Genomic DNA, 11,846 nt, shown 5'->3' on the forward strand with positions numbered 1-11,846 from the left:
CAACCCCCCCCACTCCAATCAGGGGCAGGGCCAGCCAGCCAACCACCCATATCCCCTCCCCACGGCCAGCCTTGCCCCCAATCAGCCCCAGCACCCCAATCGACGGCAGGGCCCGCCAGCCAATCGCCCGTGGCCCCTCGCCCCAGCTGGCCTGGCCCTGATCAGGCCCCGATAGGGGCAGGCCAGCAGACCAACCTCCCACCATTTCCTCCTCCCAACAGGCCTGGTCCTGATCTGCCGCCAGGCCAGCCAGACCCCACCCATGCACGAATTCATGCACTGGGTCTCTAGTAAATAATAAAAGAAAAGATTCATCTATAAAACATTGCAAAGCTAAAGTAGCTGAGGATTGAATGAATTTGGGGGCTTTCCTAGAGAAAAAGCAAGGAAAGAAAGATGAAAAGCTAATTCAAGCACTCCAGCTAGTGAGACTGAAAGTGATGACATTACTTGTCACACCTTGACTGGGTGAGTCTTGGAAGCAGGTTCCAGTGAAGTGGCTTTGATAATTGTGGATTTGTGTCAGGTGAGGGCAACAGAGAGCTAGCCAGACAGGCAACTCTGGGCACCTGGAAACCATGAACTTGGTTATCAACCCTTAGGGGAAATAGCAGAGCCAGTTAGAGCTGAGGAGAAAGCCAAGAATGGATTCGAACCAGAACACAGGGTCTCTGTTGGACTCAGGAGAAAGTCTGTGGTAAAAGCTTGAAACAAGCCAACTCACTGAGCAATAAAGAAGAGAAAAAATATAAAATAGAGCTCGGGTATAGTTGGGAGAAATACCAGCAACCAGAGTGGTGGAGATTCATCAGAAAAGCTGTGTCTGTGATTCCCTAGTGAGGCAGCTATCGCTGGGGTTTGTGAAAACCATGATGCCCCAGAAAGAAAAAGAATTTTAGAAGAGGAAGATTGGGGGTTTGATTATGGGAGGAGAAAAATGGTGTGTGCTTTAATATGCACAATCAAGGTGTCCAGGAGAAATGACCAACCAAGAGAAAAAAATATGACCAAAACTTAGCAGAAAGTTATTCAGAAAAGTCAAGGAAACTAACATTTACTGAGCATCCAGCATGTGTTCTTCATTTTCACTTAATCCTATTTATCTTATGCAAAAGGTATTATTATTATCCCTACTTCCAAGATACAGAAACTGAAGTTACAGAAAGTTAAGCAATGTATCCAAGAGCATATACCTCATCAATAGAAGAACCATATAGACAGAAAATTAATATATTCCTGGTATCAAAGCTCTTACCATCCATCCCTGCTGCTCAAAATTGAAACCATGAGAATGCCCAAGTTCTCTAAGGGACAAAAAAAAGTGGGCAAGAGTCAAAGAAGTCAAGTAAGTGTTTAATGCTACAGTGATTTCAGGAATTAGGACTGATAACAGCACACTGTTGGATTTGGCAATTAGGAAGACACCGGTGACCTTGGGAAAAGGGAGTTCCTGTAAAGTGAGGAGGACAGAAGTCAGGCTGTCAGTGAGGGGTGGTGAGGGGATGGTGGCTGAAATTGTCAATTGCCCTTTGGAGAACTTGGCAGTGAAAGATGTAGTAGCTCTGAAGAGTACTACAAGCTGGAGACCTCTTTTCCTTTTGTTAGGCAACACATGCAAATATTTGTAAACAGTGACGATTGAATCACTAGAAATCCATGTTCATTCAGAAGAATCAGGGAATAATTATAAAACACAGTGATGTAGGAGGGAAATACTCTCTCTGGCTAGTAAATTTGTCCTTACATGTTATGAAGGGAAGAAAAGATAGCTAAAGTGCAGTTTTTCAGAAAGGATACAAATACAGAGATAATGGGAAGGTAGGGTGAGATAGGAAATAAGAAAACCTGTGTCACATATCTTTTATCAGTCAAGTAAATAAGATGTTTTAAGAAATAGATCTGGGGGCCCAAAGAGTGTAGGTGAATGAATGAACAAATGACAGGAGAAAATCTATAGACACTTTGGTTAGCAGCAGAGGATGCACTAAATAGAATCTCCTTGTTAGGTGAACTTGAGTTTTGAACAACCCACATGTGTGTTAAAAGTTAACTGTCCTGATTAGGTCCATCACAACTACCTTGTAAAATTCATCCTACTGCAGCCTCCATGGAAGAGATACATGCCAATAATACAAGCAGCATCAATCTTGCGTCTATGAGACATGGTATTTAATAGGTTGCATAAAAACCAGAACAGATAAAGATATTTACACCTGCCTTCTCTTCCCTCCTCATACAGAGTAAATGGCCCGGGCATCACTTCCAGAAGCAGAATCTAGCAAACTTTATCCTGGTGCTTGAACTCCACTATTTAAACAAAAACTTACTGGTAAATCTAATTTTATTAGAGAAAAATGAGGTTTTGCAGGATTCACATTATGCGCATTTAAAAAATCTTGACCTAGAATGAATGGTAAGTTTGGTAGCACTCTTTGAAAGGGCAGAAAAACCTGGCTAATATATTAGCTTGCCTATTAAAGAGTAGGTTGAGTATTTGTTTTCTTTTGTCTTTATCCTTAAAAACCTGTGCCAACTCAACTTCCCTTTATTGATAAATTATTATCTAACAATTCAGTCAATATCCAAAGTACATACTTGAACAAGATAAGGAAAACAATGACTTTTAGTCAGTCTATAACACTGAGTTGCTTTACTTCTGAAATTAAAGTTAAATTTTAAGAGGAAAAAAATTTTTCTCAGCATTAATGCCATTAATCCTGATGTAATTTGGAATCTCATAACGTTCTCTGAGCCAGAAATTCTAGAATGCAGACATCATGAATACAGACTTCTTCAAAAACACCTCTACTGAGGCACATGTTGATTTAGGAAGTGTCCACAGGATAGTAAAACAACCAATCAATTCAGTGGAAAAAAAATCAATTGATTCAATAAAAACATCAAACAGGCTATTTGCTGTCATGAAGATCAAACTACTGTTCGACAGAACTTTTACTTTTTAATCAATGGTATTGATGTCGGTAAACACTGTCTTAAGTTAACCAGCCCATGTCCCCCATACAAAGGAGATCCAGGAGATCTGTGCTGCTTTATATGCAAATTTCTTTTGTGGATTCTATCCTCTGGCCATTTTTTTAAAGTCCAAAAGTAAGGATTGTCCCAATTTCCAAAGTTTTTATGCAAGAAAGAACAAAGAGGTGATTTTAACAAGAGACCACAGTGAAAACCCCAACTTCAGGCCCAAATTTCAATTTCCACTTTGCAGTTCTTTCCATCATGTGTAATTTCTTTCTTATTAATTTCCTTCAGAAAGGATTTCCTTTTGCAAAGTGCTGCCATCTATTATGCAGCAGAATATAACTCAGGCAACATCCTCATACTGAAAAGCATCTTAAGTGTTTACCTTTAAAAGAAAGGTGGTAGATTTTAGCTTTCTTTCTTTATACACATCGTTCACCTTTTCCGGTTGGTATCTCTGGAATTTGTAGCATATCCATCATTATCTAACTGCCAACTGTTTTCAGAGGAGCTGTTGCTTTAAGCTCATTATTTCTTCCGGTTGGAGAATCTGCGGAGCCTCTCTCCACAACCCACAGCAGCCGGCATGGTACATGTGCACAGATGAATGGTCGGGTTTGTCCTTCAGAGACTCTTTGTACCCAGCTTTACCCCCAGAACTGCAGTGTGTAATGAGCAGCAAATGCATACTCATGTGTCTTAAAAGTGTACAGCGAAGCCATTAAAAATTGCCAAAATAGAGAGCAATTCTGTAAATAAGCTGTTATTATAGCTCATAGTTTCACAGTGTTTCTTACTTACCTAAGAGTTTGGGATTTATCATGACTCTCCTATAATTAGTTTCCACAAAACTTCCTTGATGTCAAGTAGGGTTGATTGGGCAGTTGCCTTTCAAGAAGAGTTATATGAGCTCCACTTTGGGAGATTTCCAACTAAATCTGAGAGTGGATAATGAAAGGACTAACATGCAGATTGGGGCTAAAGTAGGTGAAGACTCTGAATACTGTATAAAGGTCTGTGCAATCACATCCACACTGAGTTACAATCAGAGAAAAAAAATGTATGTCTTATGTTGTTTTCTATAGCTCATTATTTAATAACCTAAGTTAACAGGTATAGATATTTCAGAGTTTTCAGAATGTAATTTTCAGGTTTTTAAAGATTGAATGGTGCTTGGAAATATTGAAAATGCATAAGTTTACCATGTGCACTGACCTCTAAAGTCTGAGAACATGAGATAATGGGGAGTATATATCTGCCAATAATTTCTAGGTCACCAAAATAAGTATGGTTTCTTCTCAAGGCACATATATAGAACACTCCACCATGATCATGTCTGGTCTTGTACATTATGCACTGTTACTGTTTTTGTTAAAGCAAATAAAAGCCAAAAGCATTCGTTATCTCAGCTGTAAATATCTGAGTTACAGAAACAGGGCTAGAAAGTCACAGTTTCCTCCCCTTCCACTGTCTTTCCCATGGCTAAAACCAGCATGGCTCTATTGAGGTCGAAAAGACAATGATGTGTTGTCACTCACTCCTGCCATACCCACTCACAGGTACTATCTCTAGTGATCTAGAAGCATCGTGGATCTTCAGGTATTGATAACAATTCTCTATGCTCACAGGAATGGATTAAAATTATTGTGATGGAGAGAAATACCATCTGCACCCCATGATTTTAACAAGAATACTAAGAAAATCAGACAAAAAATAAACAAAGCCATTATATGCTAAGCCATGGGATATTAAAGTTTCAGAAAGGACAATCGGAAAATAACTATTTTTAAGCTCCCAGCAGGAGTATATGGTACCGCTGCTAATGGTTATATACATCTCAGAACTGAAAGATGGAAGCTGTTCTAAAAGTTTAGATTTTATCACAATATGTTTTAAAAATAGATCAATGAAAGGTGCTCTTCTTTTGAAGCATTTCTGTGCTGCTTTATACGCAAATTTCTTTTGTGGATTCTATCCTCTGACCAATTTTTTAAAGTCCAAAAGTCAGGATTGTCCCAATTTCCAAAGTTTTTATGCAAGAAAAAACAAGCTGTAGTAGTTCAACCACTTCATGCCGTTTTTCTATGAAATTTAAAGGCCAGGGAACAACTAAAGAGTTTGTAGAAAACATCATTGATGAACATTTCATTTAGGTGCTACACAAAGTAAGGAGTGGTGGAAGGTGTGTTAAAAAAAATCCTTGCCCTAATTGGTGTGCGCAGTGGTTAGAACATTGGCCCTCACTCCGAAGGGTCATGGATTTGATTCCCAGTCAAGGGCATACACCTGGGTTGAAGGTTCAACCCCAGTCCCTGTCAAGATGCTTGTGGGAGGCAACCAATCAATGTGTTTCTCCCACATCAATGTTTCTCTCTCTCTCTCTTCTCCCCTCCCTTCCACGATCTCTAAAAAGCAATGGAAAAAATATCCTTGGGTAAAGATTAACAAATAAATAAATAAATAAAAACAGAACAAAAAAATTCTTATATGAGTCATATGAGGATATCTACCATTCCTATTATTAATTAAAAATGTTAAGATAATTGTAGATTCACACACAGTTGTAAGTAAAAATACAGATTCTCTTCTTCTACACTTTGCCCAGTTTTCCCCAATAGTAACATTTTACAAACTATAGTGTAATACCACAATCAAGATCTTAACAGCAATACAGTCTACCTATCTTATTCAGATTTCCACAGTTTTACTTGTGGTCATTTGTGTGTCATTATATATTTTAAAGATTTCAATATTCTAAAATAAGAAATATTTTTTAAAATAATGTATTGATTTTTTTTAAGGGAGAGTAATAGAGAGATAGAAACATCCATGAGAGAGAAACATCAATCAGCTGCCACCTGCACACCCCATACTAGGGATCAAGCTCACAACCTGTCTATGTGCCCTGAATGGGAATCAAACCAGTGATCTCTTGGTTCATGGGTTGACACTCAACCACTGAGCCACACTGGCTGGGCAAATATAGGAACTGTTTTTATTAAACTTTGTCACAGTATGTGATGGGTAGGCACCATTTTGGTGCCTGAATCTGAAGCTAACTATCCCTGGTTTTATAAATGAGCTAGTTCATATGTTTGATCAAATTTAATTCCAAGAACCGATTTGCCACATGACAGTAATGGTAACATAGTCCAAGACCAAAACAGATGTTAAATAAGAAGGCATAAGAGCTTACAAGCAATGCTGCTTACTTTCCCCCCAAGAAATTGGGTGCTTTGAGGACCACTAAAAATACTGTGAGCTATATCTTTAAGTTCACTCCTGTGTGCGGCAATGGGTTGAATTTTGTAATTACTTTTATTGAGTGTCCTCTGGACATAGAGTTATATACAAGTGAAATGAAAACGATTTTATGGATAGAGATACATCTGGAAGGCCCAAAGTCCTAAATTATTGGCTGAATCTTAGTGCAGACTGCCTAGATATAATCCCAAATGGCAACTTTTTATTTTCTTTTTCAGTTTCTTCACTTGCAATTAAAAATTGTGGGGTGTTATAAGGCAGAAAGTACTGACACAGTAAAACTAACAGAAATAATTCTGTCTGATTTTCTTCTTTGCTTTCAGAAGAGCATTCTGTCCTCAGTTATAATAGTAATATAAGCTAATATCTAAGTATTTCTATATATCATGATCTGTGCTTAGCCCAGCATTTGCACTACCTAGTTTAATTACTGCCACACCCCAAATGTGATCTAAAACTTAGAGACTATTATTTTCCCCATTTTACAGATGACAAAACCGAGGCTTAGATTATTTAATTTACTCTAGGCCATGCAATTGGTAGTTGGCAAAGCTGGAACTTGAATTACAGTTTCTACCACAACATCCATGTTTTTCTTTTACCCACTACATTATATTGTTTTCATTTCTACAGTCCATTTGTTCATTTTACTTGGGGTCAAGAGGAAAAATGACTTCTAGGATCTACTAGTATAGTCCTTTTCTGTGGACAGTCATTGACATTTCCCTGTATTGCAGAAGCGCTACACAGGGATCTGAGAGAAATCTATAGGGAGAAATCTATCCAGAACAGGAAGATAACACTATATAATAATAATAATTATTATTATTTTTAAAATGAAAATTAAGTTTCTCTAAGAGTAAGTAATAACCCACTATTTTGTAGCAAATAATAGTTATAGTGCCAGGCCAGCGGGAGGGGGGGTGGTGGAATAACTTGTGTGTGGTGAGTCATTTACACGCCACTTGGTAACTAGCAGCAAGAGTAAAAGCTGAGTCTTTTACCAGGAAAAGACCAGAGCAGTAGGCACATGCATATCCTCTGCTTTAATCCAGAAGCACTGAATTTATGAGTCCTCAGAGGCCTTTTAAGAGCTGGAAGAAGAATCCAGGGCTGGTAGTCAGAGGACGCTGTGCAGAGAACAAAGCCCTGATGGCATCAAATCAAGGGGTCCCACCCCCCTAAGAGGTTGTCATAAATCTCAGGAGAGACACCCACAGCACCAAATGGATCTCTCTGGGCACATATATAAAATATTTTCATTCCCAGGGCATCAAAATTACTGCCTAAAGAGGCTTTATAATAAAAGAAGGTAAGTACACTTTGTCAGACTCACAGACTGGCTGCCTGCAGCCTGCAATACTGAGAGTAAGGAGTCCACCCAGCAAGGGATGTTTGATGAGTAACTCAGCAGCAAACTGACCCTCATGGCCGGAGCCTGCTGGTGTGCACGCCCCATCGTACAGAGAGACAGATGGAGGTGATGAGCTGGGGATGGCTTCCAGTGCAGATGGGGTGCAGGAAAGGTGGCTTGTTAATAACACTGCTGCTCCAAGCAACTTCTTGTCAGCAGTCAAAGTTTCAGGATCATGGACTTGTGGCTTCTTGAAAATTGCTGGAGGACTGACATAATTCCTAGTGTAATTCCTGGTGTAGTTCCAATAAAAAAAAATAAGAAAAGTCTTATAACACTCTAAAGGGTTGTGGTAAGGCCATTGGTATGAAGTGACTGACATTTGATGAAATTTTACATCTAGTCTTCAGTATTCATACTGTTCAAGAATGAGATTTTTAGAGTTGGTGTTCATGTTAACTGTGCCTTTATAGCTTTACTTTTTGGTAAAAAACAAACAATCAACCCCAAAGCACTTTCTTCTAGAGACTTTTCTCTAAAAAGATTTTCAGCCCTGACCGGGTTGGCTCAGTGGATAGAGAGTCGGCCTGTGGACTGAAGGGTTCCAGGTTCGATTCTGGTCAAGGGCATGTGCCTTGGTTGTGGGCACATCCCCAGTAGGGGGTGTGCAGGAGGCAGCTGATTGATGTTTCTCTCTCATTGATGTTTCTAACTCTCTATCCCTCTCCCTTCCTCTCTGTAAAAAATTAATAAAATATATATGTTAAAAAAATAAAAAAGATTTTCAATGCATGCTATAAAGCAATTTTTGATGTGAGAACAAACAAACATATGGATTATTGTAGGAGGAGTTCATTTTTAGACAAGGTATCAGGCCAAAGTACTGAATTTTCTGCACAGGGTCAGGTGATCTTTACTAAAAACATGATTAATGTAAAACCAAGTAGGAAGATTAATTTAAACATTGTTGGGATTTGACAATGTAATTACACACTAGCTTTTCCCCCCTCACACTGTCACAGATTATACTCTCATAAAATGATGATATTCCTTTCCTTTCAAAAAATAAAATACAATAAACATTCTAAATGTCTTCCTGGGATAAGCCATAATGAATAATGTCTTACAAAGACATGTCTTACTGAGCAATTTCAAACTGACAATGAGTATGATAATAATTTTATTGATTCTACAAAATGGACAAAGCTTAGAGTTTCCAGAAGGATTCATAATGGAACTTCCTTTTGTCAAAAATTAGATGTTGGCTTTCATGTATTAATAAATGGTAAATGTATTCCATAGTTTCCCTTTTTGCTCCCAGGTCCCTCTTTAAATGATTATGAACTCTAATAGATAGTGCTAACAGAGTATGAGAGGCCCACTTGTGCCCCCCAAAACAGAAAAACCTTAGCTTCTCAACGCTTGACACTGTGTAAAAATTATGATAGACCCTTATGTTTTTGGTGGAGGATTCACAGAGTTCAGCCACATAAAAATGTATAGATGGCACTGAATCACATGCTAGTATCATTATTCCCATTTTACAGATTAAAATATCAAGGTTCTGCGAGGCTTATTGTTTGCTCACACCTACTCAACTTGTAGACCGTAAAAGGAAATGTCTACAGCTGGAGGCACCAACAGAAAGAAACAAAATGACACTAGATACCCAAAGTCAGGTGACCTGGTCTAACAAATACTAGAGTATTAAGGTAACAATGGGACAGCATATTTGAAAATTGGTTCTTTTCTGCGTTAGGTATAGGATATAGGAAAGAACTATTGCTTCCATCCCTGGCTCTTCTTAAACAGTCATGCTGATACACAATGAACTAGTTTGGATCAATAGAGGAGAAGGGAGGAACCCGCAAACTATAGTCATGCTCTATGCTACATATTTCTCAGGAGTGACTGCAGCCACAGTCTGTGGGGGCTAGGTGGGGTGTTTCAGCAGCACAGGGCTAGCAATCAAAAGTCTAAGAAAAAAAATCTTAAGTAAACTTAACCTACGAGGGCATATTATCAAGCTGTAAGACAAATAGACTTCTTTTTAAGAGAAAACACGTTGACATATTTTTCTCTTTCACTTAATCTTTGATTGCCTTTCAGGTGGTGGCAGAAGAGTTGAAGTTGGAAGTGAGAGCCAAGTGATGAAGGGAAGCAGCAGAGTCTGTCTCTCAAATATTCCTGTTAATCTGCTTCCTGCTGCCAGCGCTACCACTCAGCAGACTCCTAGGGGCTAAGCAAGTATTAAGGAGCAGGAAAGGGAGAAAGAAGCACCGAGAAGGAAGAAGGGAGAAGGAAGAAACTGATGTTGTGGTTGGGGGAAAAGAAAGCAGCAAAACCTTGTTTGTAGTAGAATTTTCCATGAACATCCTTAAATCCCTTATTTGGCCATGTTTCAATTCAGTGTTGATCTCTTTTTATGTATGTATGTATGTATGTATGATCTATCATCTATCTATCTATCTATCTATCTATCTATCTATCTATCTTCCAATTGGCTATATATTTATAAATTATAAGTGACTTCTCACTGAGAATATCTGGGCTAATCATATTTATTCATATTTCAACATTTTACTTCAAATGAGTTAGGTCTACGTATGTAAATAGGCACCCACATTGACGCACACTCTAGGTGGTAAATGAATCAGATAAACCTATTTATAAATAGTTATGGACCTGCCGCTCTCTGCAGTGTTGCCACTTCACACAGTAGACCCAAATGATCTATTCTGCTTCTGGACCTTTAGTTTCGCTGACAGGTGACTCAAATGATGTGTTACCAGAAAGTAGTCCTGTAGGTCTTTGTCATAAAGACGCTGAAGAATAGGAGACGAACAAATAGGAGAGCTAGAATCATACTCTCGTTTGGGTGCACTGTGCTCATTCCCAGTTCATCTGCAAGACTCTGTTCTGGGGTAAATCAGCAGACAGGAGCCTTCACCAGGGAAGCACAGCCCAGCAGGTAACACACACAGTCAGTAAGCTGCCAGCTTGTTGACAGCCCGTGTGGTGGATTTCAGACTCTACGGGGATGTCAGCTTCTAGGGAGTTCAAACAGAAGCTCTAGTAAAGGCAAACTCCAAGATAGTAATTATGCCTGTCAGGAATGTTATGCCAGACAGATTTAGCAGTGGCCTGACATGTCCAGACTTTAAAGGGGATTTTGAAAGGACAGAAAAATCACCCAGGATTCCTTTTCCAACCATTCCCACCCATCAGAACCACAGCCTTAAAATCAAGAAGGTCTTACCAGAACAAAGGGTCACAGGAAGAAAAATGTCTGTGGGTAGGGGGCAGACTTTAAACCTAGAGCTTTACTTACTTCAAGTTAGTTCCTGTCTTCATTTTGAAGCAGAATGCTTCTCCTCCTTTGAATGCTTCTTATGGCAGGCAAATCCACTCACCAAAGCTCATGATACATTGTACTGCAGGTTTTATAAAATGCATACATTTCTAAAAACATCCTTTCTAAAAATATTTTTAAAAGCTAGAAACAGACAATACAAGTCTTCTGAATGAGAAGAAAAGAGAGATTGGCCCTATGTGAAAACTTATGTTCATGCCACAAATACACAAAGCATTCTTACTTTCTCTCAGTGCCTTGATCTTATTAGAGAGACAGACAGACAGAAGTATATGAAATATCCTATATGATAAAGATGTAATATGCGAATGGTCATTACACCATGAAGCATAACGACTGACCACGTAATGACCGGATCATGGATCAGCGGGAGGGTGGGGCAGCGAGCTACAAGGGGGTCAAGGAGAGCTACAGGAGGGGGCAGGGCATCAAGCTATGAGGGGGAATGGGGGGAGGGGAGAAAGGGGACGGAGGGAGCTACAGGATGGCGGGGCAGTGGGCAGAGAGCTACGGGAGGGCAGCAGCGAGCTACTGGTGAGCTACTGGCGCACAGATTGGTACGCAGGGCTACTAGTTTAATTATAAAAAGCAGTTACTAATCAAAATGTAATGAAGAACCTCACTTCCTGACTTGAATTTTTACTTCACAATGATTAGCAAATAAGAATAACTCTATAAATAGCATTGAATTTGATATTTTTTTTCCTCATAAAAATAAATTATCATCTGAATGGTGACTCAGCAGCAATTGTCCTAGACTCTTTATGTAGAGTATCTGCCTTTATCAAAACAACTTAGTTCAGTGAACATGATCCATCCACTTAAACATTATCTACTTGAACATGGAGATCATTTTCTAATATAGAACCTGCAACA

This window comes from Myotis brandtii, unplaced genomic scaffold (assembly GCF_000412655.1).
Source record: "Myotis brandtii unplaced genomic scaffold, ASM41265v1 scaffold125, whole genome shotgun sequence".
Lineage (NCBI taxonomy): Eukaryota > Metazoa > Chordata > Mammalia > Chiroptera > Vespertilionidae > Myotis > Myotis brandtii.